Raw genomic sequence first — 13,061 nt, 5'->3', positions numbered from 1 at the left:
ATGGTAGCTAAATGTAGTAAATAATAAATTGGCTAAATGTGTTTAAATTGACAATTATGTGAACTGTCTTGGGAAAGTTTAACATTTACACAATACCTGTTATCTAGCTAGCTCATGGTTAGCTATCTAGTTAGCAACATTAGCCTTGCTAGATGGCTACATGAGCTGTCTATTTGTCTATCCATTTAAATGCATGAAAAATTCATAAAAACAAGTATATCTTTCTTTGGCTTTTATAAACCAACTATCTAGCTTGCTAGTTAACTAGCTAGCTAACTTAGATGGTGAAGCTAGGCATTCTTGATAATGTTTGTTTGTGTCTGTGGCTGAGGGGTGAATAGCCTACTTCAAGTAGACTACTCCAGTACTTGACTTGTAGCTAACCTAGCTAGCTGCAATATTTTGGTCTGGCTTTTTGAGGGGTTTCAGAAATGGCCTGATTTAGTATCTCTTCAGTCAACAGTGTACTTACTTTACTGCAGGAAGACATTGATCTGCTTGCTGTTAGCCTCTGGACAGCAGATCATTAGTATAGCCACTAAGCAAGGTTATGTAACTGTATTTATTCCTACTTGCTATGGTGGGTTTTAAATGAATTGGTATTCACACATTTGTTTTTCCAGGTAGAATTACTGTCATGTTATTGATACCAAATTGCAAACCTTATTTCTACCTTCTCTACTCCAGAAGCAATGGATGTGCCTGAGTCTTATCACCTCTCAACTAGGTATGCTGTTTCAACCTTCAACAATACTCCTGCTTTGGTCTGTTTCAGTCATTGAAGGAAGTCCTGAAGAGCAGGCGTGTGTGAAGGGCTCAGCCTAGCTCTAACTTAAATAATCAACATAACGAATCACGGTGATAGGCTATGATTTGTTATCAGGTAGGAGCTGGGCTGGAACAAAAGCGTATACACACTCCTGCCATTCAGATCTGTAGATGTCCACCATTGTAAGTAATTATTCTGTACTATGGGTACAACTGGTGGGGGGAAGTTAATTTAGATGGTATTGATATATAACGCATGCTTCACTCTTTAGTTGAAGTTTAATTTGTTGACTGATGCCAAGGCGGCGGCTGCTTAGAAGGGAGCAGCTGCAGACCAGAAGACTGCAGCCAAGGCAGCGCAGGTCCACACCTGCCCTGTCTGTCGGGTGAGTAGTATTGGTTGGTACTGTATGTGTAGGTTATTGTACTGGCCTGTGTGATACAGTCTTTCATATGTGTAGTAGGTTGTTGCATCGTATTGCTTAGCTTATCATTTGTGTCAACTTTGAATTCAATATAAGCCACAGATTAACTTCCTCAATTTTGTAATTGATCTTTACAGATGCAAACCCAAAAACATTCAAGCAGCACTTTGAATTCAAGCATCCCAAGTCTCCAATGGTCCCAGTACTGGTTGATGTGCAGGCCTAAGTGACAAAACACACTCAAATGGACCTACAGCTGGGGTAAGACTATTCCATCATTCACACACAGTGTAAACCACCATGTTGTCAACAAAATACTGTTGTCATTGCTTAAATTCTATTGTGTATGACTCAATTTATGGAAATGCTGTGATCGCTCATCGTCTTTAAAGTTGTGATTCACAGACACACGATGACCACGATTTTAATGCTGCAACTGATAGGGAATGACGGCGAGGAACACACGCCGAGACCCCGAGTATGACTGGACATGGAACGGATATTTGAGACAATAACCTAAAAGGGGTGAAGAAGCACAACAGCACCCCATTTTATGTTTAATCCATGGCCAACCATCCCTCTAGCTACTCCTTATTCCACACTATTTTATGCCCCGTGGTCCCTCAACTTTGGACACTTTGGAACCTACACTTATTTTCCCTATGCTGCTTCCTTCACTTTTGATCACTTCTAGACTGAGTAACACATTTAAAAGTGTTGGGGTGTACTGTTTTTGCCACCTTTTTTTCACCTGTGTAATGATGTCCTCCTGCTGCATATTCTGGGGTTCAGACTGAATGCAGTGTTAAATGTGCCGCTCACAATTGACAGCAGCAACATGGAATTTTTTAATTGACAAGAAGGATGTTGATATACAGTGCCTTCAGAAAGTAATTACACCCCTTGACTTTTTCCACATGTTGTGTTACAGTCTGAATTAAAATGGATTTAATTTAGATTTCTTTTGTCACTGGCCTACACACAATACCCCATAACGTCAAAGCGGAATTATGTTTATCATAATTGTATTAATTAAAAATAAAAAGCTGAAATGTCTTGAGTCAATAAGTATTCAACCCCTTTGTTAAGGCAAGCCTAAATCGGTTCAGTTATAGAAATGTACTTAAGTTACATAAGAAGTTGAATGGTCTTGAATGACTATCTCATCTCTGTACCCCACACATACAATTATCTGTAATGTCCCTCGGTCGAGCTTTGAATTTCAACCACAGATTCAAGCACAAAGACCAGGGAGGTTTTCCAATGCCTCACAAAGAAGGGCACCTATTGGTAGATTGGTAAAAAATAAAGAATAAAGCAGAATTTGAATATCCCTTTGAGCATGGTGAAGTTATTAGTTACACTTTGAATGGTGTATCAATACACCTAGTCACTATAAAGATACAAGCGTCCTTCCTAACTCAGTTGCCAGAATTTAGTTTATTAGGATCCCCATTAGCTACTTCACATGCAGCAACTACTCTTCCTGGGGTCCACATAAAGAGTACAAATACATGGCAAAGTACCCAACATTAATAGAAAATAACAACATAAGATATTACATTAAATTAATAAAATAAGTGTTATCTATATAAAAGACACCAAGAGACATCAGATATGCTATTTACACACTTCATATACAGTACATTCGGAAAGTATTCAGAGCCCTTTACTTTGTCCACATTTTGTTATGTTACAGCCTTATTCTAAAATGGATGAAAAAATATATATCCTCATCAATCTACAAACAATACCCCATAATGATGCAAAAAATGGTTTTTAGAAAGCAAATTGAAAAACTGAAATATCACATTTACATAAGTATTCAGACCCTTTCCTCGAAGCACCAATTACAGCCTTGAGTCTTCTTGGGTATGACACTACAAGCTTGGCACACCTGTATTAGGGGTGCTTCTCCCATCTCTGCATATCCTCTAAAGCTCTCTCAGGTTGGCTGGGGAGCATAGCTGCACATCTATTTTCAGGTCTCTACAGAGATGTTCAATCGGGTTCAAGTCCGGGCTCTGGCTGGGCCACCCAAGGACATTCAGAGACATGACTAGTCTCCCAATCCCTGCCGCTGAAAAACATCCCCACAGCATGATGCTGCCACCACCATGCTTCACTGTAAAGATAGTGCCAGGTTTCCTCCAGACTTGACACTTGGCATTCAGGCCAAAGAGTTCAATATTGGTTTCATCAAGCCAGAGAATCTTGTTTCTCATGGTCTGAGAGTCCTTTAGGTGCCTTTTGGCAAACGCCAAGCAGGCTGTCATGTGCCTTTTACTGAGGAGTGGCTTCCGTCTGGTCACTCTACCATAAAGGCCTGATTGGTGGAGTGCTGCAAAGATGGTCGTCTTTCTGGAAATTTCTCCCATTTCCACAGAGGAACTCTGGAGCGCTGTCAAAGTGACTATCGGATTCTTGGTCACCTCCCTGACCAAGGCCCTTCTCCCCCGATTGCGCAGTTTGGCCAGGCGGCCAGCTCTGGGAAGAGTCTTGGTGGTTCCAAACCTCTTCCTTTTAAGAATGATGGAAGCCACTGTGTTCTTGGGGACCTTCAATGTGGCAGAAATGTTTTGATACCCTTCCCCAGATCTGTGCCTCGACACACAGCTCTATGGGCAATTCCTTCAACCTCATGGCTTGGTTTTTGCTCTGACATGCGCTGTCAACTGTGGGACCTTAAATAGACAGGTGTGTGCCTTTCCAAATCATGTCCAATCAATTGAATTTATGACAGGTAGACTCCAATCAAGTTGTAGAAACATTTTTAAGAATGGATCAATGGAAACAGGACGCACCTGAGCTCAATTTCGAGTCTCATAGCAAAGGGTCTGAATACTTATCTAAATAAGGCATTTCTGCTAAAATGTCGAATAACCTGTTTTCGCTTTGTTATTATTGGTATTGTGTGTAGATTGAGGGATTAAAAAAAAAATCAATTTTAGAATAAGGCTGTATAGGGCCTCCCGAGTTGCGCAGCGGTCTAAGGCACTGCATTGCAGTGCTTGAGGCATCACTACAGACCTGGGTTCGAATCTAGGCTGTGTCACAACCAGCCGTGACCGGGAGTCCCGTAGAGCGGTGCACAATTGACCCAATGTCGTCTGGGTTAGGGGAGGGTATGGCCGGGGGGGCTGTAGTTGGCTCATCGTGCTCTAGTGACTCCTTGTGGTGGGCCGGGCACCTGCAGGCTGTCTTCGGTCGTCAGTTGAGTGGTGTTTCCTCCAACACATTGGTGCGGCTGGCTTCTGGGTTAAGCGGGCGGGCGGGTGTTGTTTCGCGTGACTCGTGAGCCCGTTATGGAGTTGCAGCGATGAAACAAGTTGGTAATTGGATATGATGAAACTGGGGAGAAATAGGGGGGTAAAATACAATACAAAAAAATATATAAGAATAAGGCTGTAACGTAACAAAATGTGGAAAAGGGAAGGGGTCTGAATACTTTCTGAATGCACTGTATACAACCGCTCAGGGATTTCACCATGAGGCCAATGGTGACATTAAAACAGTTAGAGTTTAATGACTGTGATAGGAGAAAACGGAGGATGGATCAACAACATATTAGTTACTCCACAATACTAACCTATACTGAACAATAATTTAAACGCAACATGTAAAGTGCTGGTTTCATGAGCTAAAATAAAAGATCCCAGATTGTTTCCATACACACAAAAAGCTTATTTCTCTCAAATATTAGTGAGAATTTCTCCTTTGCCAAGATTATCTAGCCACCTGACATGTGGCATATCAAGAAGCTGATTTAACAGCATGATCATTACACAGGTGCATCTTGTGCTGGAGACAATAAAAGGCCACTCTAAAATGTGCAGTTTTGTCACAACACAATGGCACAGATAGGTTTTGAGGCAGCGTGCAATTGGCATACTGACTGCAAGAATGTCCACCAGATTGGTTTCCAGAGAGTTGAATGTTCATTTCTCTACCATAAGCCGCCTCCAACCATGTTTTAGAGAAATTGGCAGTACGTCCAACCGACCTTACAAATCGCAGACCCCATTTTACCATAGCAGCCCAGTACCTCCACATTCTGCTTCTTCACCTGTGGGATCATCTGAGGAGGTGCTGAGTAGTATTGCTGTCTGTAATAAAGCCCTTTTGTGGGAAAAAACTCATTCTGATTGGCTGGCCCTGGCTCCCCAGTGGTTGGGCCTGGCTCCCAAGTGGTGAGCCTATGCCGCCTCAGGCCCACCTGCGTCCTTGCCCAGTCATGTGAAATCGATAGATTAGGGCCTAATGAATTTATTTAAATTGACTGATTTCCTTTAATGAACAATAACTCAGTAAAATCTTTGAAATTGTTGCATGTTGCGTTTATATTTTTGTTCAGTATAATTGACAGCGTGAAAAGAAGGAAGCATGTACAGAATAAAAATATTCCAAAACATGCATCCTGTTTGCAACAAGGCACTAATGTAAAACTGCAAAAAAAAGGAGCAAAGCAATTCACATTTTGTACTGAATACAATGTGTTATGTTTGGGGAAAATACAATAAAAAACATTACTGAGTACCCCTCTCCATATGTTCAAGCATATTGGTGATCGCATCATGTTATGGGTATGCTTGTAATCGGTAAGAACTGGGGAGTTTTTCAGGATAAAAAAGAAATGGAATGGAGCTAAGCAAAGGCAAAATCCTAAAGGAAAACATGGTTCAGTCTGCTTTCCACCAGACACTTGGAGATGAATTCATCTTTCAGTAGGACAATAACCTAAAATACAAGGCCAAATCTACACTGGAGAAGTTTGCCAAGAAGATAGTGAATGTTCCTGAGTGGCCGAGTTACAGTTTTGACTTAAATCTGCTTGAAAATATATGGCAAGACCTGAAAATGGTTGTCTAGCAATGATCAACAACCAATTTGACAGTGCTTGAAGAATTTTGAAACAAATAATGGGAAAATGTTGCACAGTCCAGGTGTGGAAAGCTCTTCAAGACTTACCCAGAGAGACTCAGCTGTAATCACTGCCAAACTGCCTTCTACAAAGTATTGACTCAGGGGTGTGAATACGTACAGTATGTAAATTAGATAATTCTGTATTTCATTTCCAATAGATTTGAGAATTTCTAAAAACATGTTTTCACTTTGTCGTTATGGGGTATTGTGTGTAGATGGGTGATTTTTAAAAAAAAGTAATACATTTTGAATTCAGGCTGTAAAACAACAAAATGTGGAATAAGTCAAGGGGTATGAATACTTTGACGGCATGCCTTTGTTTAGGCATGCCTTCCTGTTTTGAGTCTTAAGTGTGTTTCTCATTCTGCTGGAAAAAAACTCACAATATGCTGTTTTACATTTTGTGTTATTTGTGCTGGTCTAATTCCTAAAATGGAAACGCGTAATAATAATAGTTAATAGGGTACTCTTCAATTTGATGAATAAAAAATATATGAAGGCATATGTACGCATTGTTTATAGTTTGATTTCTTTGAAACAATGTAGTTGTTGCAGTTCAGGTGTTTGTCGGGTGACTAAGTGCATTCTTTTTTTTATGTTTTACTTTTACCCCTTTTTCTCCCCAATTGGTAGTTACAGTTTTGTCCCATCGCTGCAACTCCCCAACAGACTCGGGAGAGGCCGAAGGTCGAGAGTCAAACATCCTATGAAACATAACCCTGCCAAGCCACACTGCTCTCTTAACCCGGAAGCCAGCCGCACCAATGTGTCGGAGGAAACACCGTCCAGCTGGCGACCGAAGTCAGCTTGCAGGCGCAATGCCCGCCACAAGGAGTCGCTAGGGCACGATGGGACAAGAAAATACCGACTGGCCAAACCCTCCCCTGACCCGGACAATGCTGGTCCAATTGTGCGCCACCTCATGGGTCTCCCGGTCACGGCCGGCTGTGACACAGCCTGGGATCGAACCCGGGTCCGAAGTGACACCTCAAGCACTGCGATGCAGTGCCTTGGACCGCTGTCCCACTCGGGAGGCCGACTTGGTGCATTTTTGTCAAATAAATATGCTTATTCATTCATGATTATGGATACATTCTGCAATTAGTTAATCTGGCTTTCAATCTGCAACAGAACATGTCAGCAATTTAGTTCTGAATTGCTTTAATACAGCAGTGCATTCGGATATCATGAATTGAAAATAGATTTAATCTCATTCATATAGCTGGCAGAAGTGACAAGGGATTAAATATAGACCTCCAACGGCTGAAGGAGAAGAGGAACTGGTACAATAAGGGTATGTTGCTAATATCATCTAGGTAGATAGCTAGCTTCTTTGCAAAAACTTGCCTAGTATTCATGCCACTTTGTAAATATCTGACTGCTACTAGGATAGTATTTGGTCCAAGACCAAATGCATAAATAAGACAACAAATATTAGTTAAATAAAATATGGAACAGTAAGTGAAAATGTTCAATATATATTTCATTTTGAGTCAAGGTAGCTAGTAGCTAGCTAGCTAGCTGACAGCAAAGATGTCAGCTAGAGATAACATGCAGGAGCTTGCATGGATTTGTAGTTGTGCATGTCTACTTTGATGTTAATTAGCATTTTCGAATCTGAGTAAATTGAGCCAAATTTATTAATAAAAGTCACCTTGTCCGAGAGATTTACACGGTTATCAAAAAGTCACGCCAGGGAAAGCTTACATGAAACACAATACTTGTTTGAAGTGATTCTAAAATCCTCTATGTGGAAAATTAAGGGTTTAAAAGTGATTGGAACCATTTCCGTGTTTGACCTCTAGGTTTTATGGGTATTATGACTTGCCCACTGTGGTGCTTTATGGATATATAGCGTATGACTTGGAGTGACTAAACATCAAGCACAGAGCTGCACACATACGTTAGGAATACATCCATGTGTTGCTATCTGACAAACAGAAGTCAAAGGGTTCATTTGGGGGACACTCAGTCGGACTCTCTTTACTATAACATTGGGGTCCCACAAGGGTCAATATTAGGCCCCCTTCTGTTTGCAATCTATATAAATGATCTCCCACTTGCTTGCCCACAAGTTAACATGCAGACGATACAGTTCTGTATGTACACTAAAAAAATAGACAACTAGTTGTTAACAAGTTAATTGAAGCTATGGTACATGTTACTAAATGGATGAATAATTATTGCCTGCATTTAAATATCGACAAGACTGTTTGTATGTACTTCTCTAAGAAATCCATTGATTCTTCCCAACGAGCTGTTCTTGTTAATGGAGAGAATCTGAAAGTTGTGTCTAACTTCATGTATCTCGGCATTGTTTTGGACTCCAACTTGACATTTAAGAAACATGTGAAGAAGGTGGTTAACACGGTCAAGTTTGGATTGTCCAACTTTAGGTTTATAAGACCTTTCCTTCCTCTGGAGGCCGCCAAACTATATATACATGCTATGATCTTCTCACATCTGAGATACTGCCTCACATGCTGGTCAAAAGCAGGAGCTACTATTCTGAAACAAATTAAATCACTCTACAAACAAACAGTTAAGATTTTTGATAACAAACCAAACAGTTATCACCATTGTCATATCATTTACAAACATAATATTTTTAGTCTGGATAGCTTTAAGCAGTATGCACAGTTGAAGTTGGAAGTTTACATACACCTTAGCCAAATACATTTAAACTCAGTTTTTCACAATTCCTGACATTTAATCCTAGTAAAAACTCCCTGTCTTAGGTCAGTTAGGATCACCACTTTATTTTAAGAATGTGAAATGTCAGAATAATAGTAGAGAGAATGATTTATTTCAGCTTTTATTTCTTTCATTACATTCCCAGCGAGTCAGAAGTTTACATACACTCAATTAGTATTCGGTAGCATTGCCTTTAAATTGTTTCGGGTAGCCTTCCACAATAAATTGGGTGAATTTTGGGCCATTCCTCCTGACAGAGCTGGTGTAACTGAGTCAGGGTGCTAGGCATCCTTGCTCGCACACGCTTTTTCAGTTCTGCCTACACATTTTCTATAGGATTGAGGCCAGGGCTTTGTGATGGCCACTCCAATACCTTGACTTTGTTGTTCTTAAGCCATTTCGCCACAACTTTGGAAGTATGCTTGGGGTCATTCTCCATTTGGAAGACCCATTTCCGACCAAGCTTTAACTTCCTGACTGATGTCTTGAGATGTTGCTTCAATATATTGTGGCAGACCAGGGGGTTTGGTCAAAACGTTTACGCAGATCAGACACGGACAGAGTAGGATTAGCTCGGTTTCAAGGGTGTTTATTTGAATAACAAACCAAAAGAAAACAATAGTTCTCCCCCATGAGACCCTCTCCAGGATACCGTCTTGCTGTATCCTGTGGGGAACAAAAACTGAGCTTCCTCCTTTTATCTCTGGAAGCGTCCTCAACTATACAGGAGTAACCATTCTTCCTTCAGTCCCTTCTCTCCCTTCTCTCAGCTGGTGAGCAGTCAGCCCTTGATTACTCACCAACCACAATCAGCCCCAATTAGTCCTGGCCGGAGAGCCCGTCGAGACCTGGCACGTCCAGCAGAGGGAGCCATGGCCTTGTGATGTAGACTCCATCTGTCACCAGGCCTCGACGAGTCTCCCCCTGGTGGCTGACCTGCTGTACGCCACAATATCCACATAATTTTCCCTCCTCATGATGCCATCTATTTTGGGAAGTGCACCAGTCTCACCTGCAGCAAAGCACCCCCACAACATGATGCTGCAACCCCCGTGCTTCATGGTTGGGATGGTGTTCTTCGGCTTGCAAGCCTCCCCCTTTTTCCTCCGAACATAACGATGGTCATTATGGCCAAACAGTTCTATCTTTGTTTCATCAGACCAGAGAACAATTCTCCAAAATGTATGATCTTTGTCCCCATGTGCAGTTGCAAACCATAGTCTGGCTTTTTTATGGCGGTTTTGGAGCAGTGGCTTCTTCCTTGCTGAGCGGCCTTTCAGGTTATGTCGATATAGGACTTGTTTTACTGTGGATATATATACTTTTGTACCTGTTTCCTTCAGCATCTTCACAAGGTCCTTTGCTGTTGTTCTGGGATTGATTTGCACTTTTCGCCCCAAAGTACGTTCATCTCTAGGAGACAGAACGCGTCTCCTTCCTGAGCGGTATGACGGCATGGTCAGATGGTGTTTATACTTGCGTACTATTGTTTGTACAGATGAACGTGGTACCTTCAGGCGTTTGGAAATTTCTCCCAAGGATGAACCAGACTTGTGGAGGTCTACCATTTTTTTCTGAGGTTTTGGCTGATTTCTTTTGGTTTTTCAATGATGTCAAGCAAAGATGCATTGAGTTTGAAGGTAGGCCTTGAAAAACATCAACAGGTACACCTCCAATTGACTCAGTTTATGCCAATTAGCCTATCAGAAGCCTCTAAAGCCATGACATAATTTTCTTGAATTTTCCAAGCTGTTTAAAGGCACTGTCAACTTAGTGTATGTACATTTCTGACCCAATGGAATTGTGATAGAGTGAATTATAAGTGAAATAATCTGTCTGTAAACAATTGTTGGAAAAATTACTTGTGTCAAACACAAAGTAGATGTCCCAACCGACTTGCCAAAACTATAGTTTGCTAACAAGAAATTTGTGGAGTGGTTGAAAAATGAGTTTTAATGACTCCAACCTAAGTGTATGTAAACTTCCAACTTCAACTGTAGATGCAAACCTTGTCTTTAAGATCCTACATGGTCTTGCCCCTCCACCCCTATGCCGGCACATCATGCTCAAGGAAAACACCTCCAGGATAGCAAGGGCAGTAACTAAGAGGGGATTGCGTTGTCCCTTTTCGACACAGTAAAATCGGTTAATCGGCCTTCTCTGTTAGAGGTACAATATACTGGAATGCAATGCCCATGGACTTCAGAAGCTACACTGATTATTGTATTTTTACATTTAAATTGAAAACATGGCTCAAATGTATTCAAACCTGTACACATGAGCTATCTGTGGTTCCTCATATGTAAGATGACATTTGATGTTGTTGTCGTTGTTAGAATTATATATTATTGGATGCAATGTTTTTGTATTTTGTATTGTTTTAGTGAGTATTTGTATAGTGGTTGTGTAAAGGCCGTTCGTTACCTGCCCAGGGACAAAGGGTGCGAATTAGCTTTTGGCAAACCCTGGCACATTGTCATGGATGTTGCATTCTTGTAATATTGATGTTGATTAATGTGCATTGTCCCCTATAAATAAATAAATGGTCAACCAGTAGCACAGAAACAACGATGTAGTGACTACATTCAAATATTTGATGATATCTAGATGACAACTGGAATTAATAGAAATAGAGTAGCTTAGAAACCAATGTTGTCTCAGAACATTTTGTATTATTCTGTCTGTAAATCTGAGACACTCCATTTAGTATAATATGTAACATTTCATATGGGATGTATTAATTTGTGGAAGTCCATCATCCATTTCATATGATATGTTATGAATTACAAGTTGTATGATATCTTACGAATTACAATTCATACAATATGTTACGAATTACAATTCGTAGAAAATATGTTATGAATTTGCAAAACGTACAATATGTTACGAATTTACTAAACATATGATATGTTACGAATCCCAATTTGTTTTGGCTGATGTTAGCTAGGTGGCTAGTGCTAATGTTAGCTAGATCTAGGGGTTAGGGGAAGGGTTAGCTAACATACAAAGTAGCTAAAAAGTCATTTATTTTTAATTAATTTTTCTAAATGTTTTTATTTAACCTTTATTTAACTAGGCAAGTCAGTTAAGAACACATTTTTATTTACAATGACAGCCTACACCGGCCAAACCCAGACGACGCTGGGCCAATTGTGCGCCGCCCTATGGGACTCCCAATCACAGCCGGTTGTGATACAGCTAATTAGTTGCTAATTAGCTAAAATGCAAACGTTGTCTGTGATGATTCAAACACACAACCTTTGGGATGTTAGATGTTATACGCACACTGCGTTATACACCCACCCACCCATCCACCCCAACCAACCAGCCTCCTTTTGTTTTTGCCTTGTTAAGAAACCTTCTATCTCAGTTGCCACCAACCTTTTCTGAATCAAGATCACTTTAAGACAAAATGCAAGCAGAGATCTGCCTCTGTTTTTTTTTTAAACATTTAAACACTTAAATAACATAAGCCTATGCAACATTAACCAATTAAAAACAGTTCTGTAGCGATGAGGTTTGTGCAGTAGGCTATAGGCCCAATACATTATCACTGCATATTGTCTATGCTTGAATTGCCCTGCCAATGTTGTTCTTCTCATATCATTTTGAAATTATATTTTTTTAAATGTAGGTATATCATCATAGATAATTTGTAGTATTACTTGTGAGGCACAGCTGAGTGAGGCATAATAGTTAGTTTAATTTGATGGCCTGCATCTGATGGTCAGTCTGAGGGGAGGGAGGGAGCAGCGGTGAGGCTGCCTCTCACCTGACTCATCGTCCCTTCGCTCTCCCTCCTCCCTGTACTGAGAAAAGGGAACACAGTCTTCCAGCCGATGGGAAAACTCGAAACTAAAGTAGACAAAATCCGTTAATAATAACGCAAGCTTATCGGAACACTTTGCTATAGTCATTCAGTGCAGCTGTTGTGTTGGTTGTAGCGTGAGTGGAAGGAGGGAGAACACACATTTTATGACTAAAAAGGGTTGAACAGTGTTGACGGTGCTGAATGAGAACTTAGTCATGAACTTACTCATGAAAACGGCAGCTCTTTGCTATATTCCTTGAGTCTCTTTCTAGTCATGGTTTTCAAAGTTTTGAAATCGCACAGTATTAGCTTTGCTGTGCGTTCTACCTTCAGACACATGAAATAGTCCTTCCCGGAGGTAGGGCTGCTTAATCAAGTGCACCTACCGCCAACAGTGCGAAACGAATACAATAAATAGGAACGCAAGGCTTTATCATTGA

Source organism: Salmo trutta, chromosome 5, assembly GCF_901001165.1.
Source record: "Salmo trutta chromosome 5, fSalTru1.1, whole genome shotgun sequence".
Lineage (NCBI taxonomy): Eukaryota > Metazoa > Chordata > Actinopteri > Salmoniformes > Salmonidae > Salmo > Salmo trutta.
Note: the sequence above shows the minus strand (reverse complement) of the source record.